The sequence below is a fragment of the Meleagris gallopavo genome, chromosome 6, assembly GCF_000146605.3.
Source record: "Meleagris gallopavo isolate NT-WF06-2002-E0010 breed Aviagen turkey brand Nicholas breeding stock chromosome 6, Turkey_5.1, whole genome shotgun sequence".
Lineage (NCBI taxonomy): Eukaryota > Metazoa > Chordata > Aves > Galliformes > Phasianidae > Meleagris > Meleagris gallopavo.
In genome coordinates, this window is record NC_015016.2 from 11,513,460 (window position 1) to 11,514,127 (window position 668).

The following is a 668-nucleotide window of genomic DNA, read 5'->3' on the forward strand; positions in this document are numbered from 1 at the left end:
GCGGTGGGCATGGAACAGGCTGCCCAAGGCTGTGGGCATGGCCCTGAGTGCTGGAGTTCAAGGAGTCTTTGGACACTGCTCTCAGACATTGGGTTTGGGTTTGGGCAGTAGTGTGTGGAGTCAGGGGTTGGAACTGATAATCCTTGTGGGTCCCTTTCAACCTGGGATGTTCTATGATTCTGCGAACTCTATCTCCCTCATCTTATAAAAGCATTAAGCCTATCAGAACAAGCTGATGAGGTAGCTTTTCTTTTGCTTGTGGTCCCTGCATGGGGACCTGTAGCCATCTGGCCCAGTGCAGCCCATGGGGGAGGATGTCTGACTTCATCCTGCTGCCTGAGGCAGTCACCTGGGACTTGATCTTTGTGCTGTTTTTGCTCCACTTTCATTCACAGTCCCACTGCAGTCTAGGAAGCTGGAGGCAGAGGCTCAACAGTGATGAGCAGGAGATAAAGTACAAATTTAATAATTGTTTTAACACATCTTGTTAAAAAAAAAAAAGTACAGCTTATTGATTTTAAAATAACTGAAGGCTATCTTTTGCCGGATTACATAGTTGTTGTGGTGTTTGTTTTTACCTGTTAAATTACGATGTCAAATGAAGACCGCGAATAAATCTACTGCCCTTCTGAAACTGAAGTTATAAATATTGAATAGATGCACTTAAG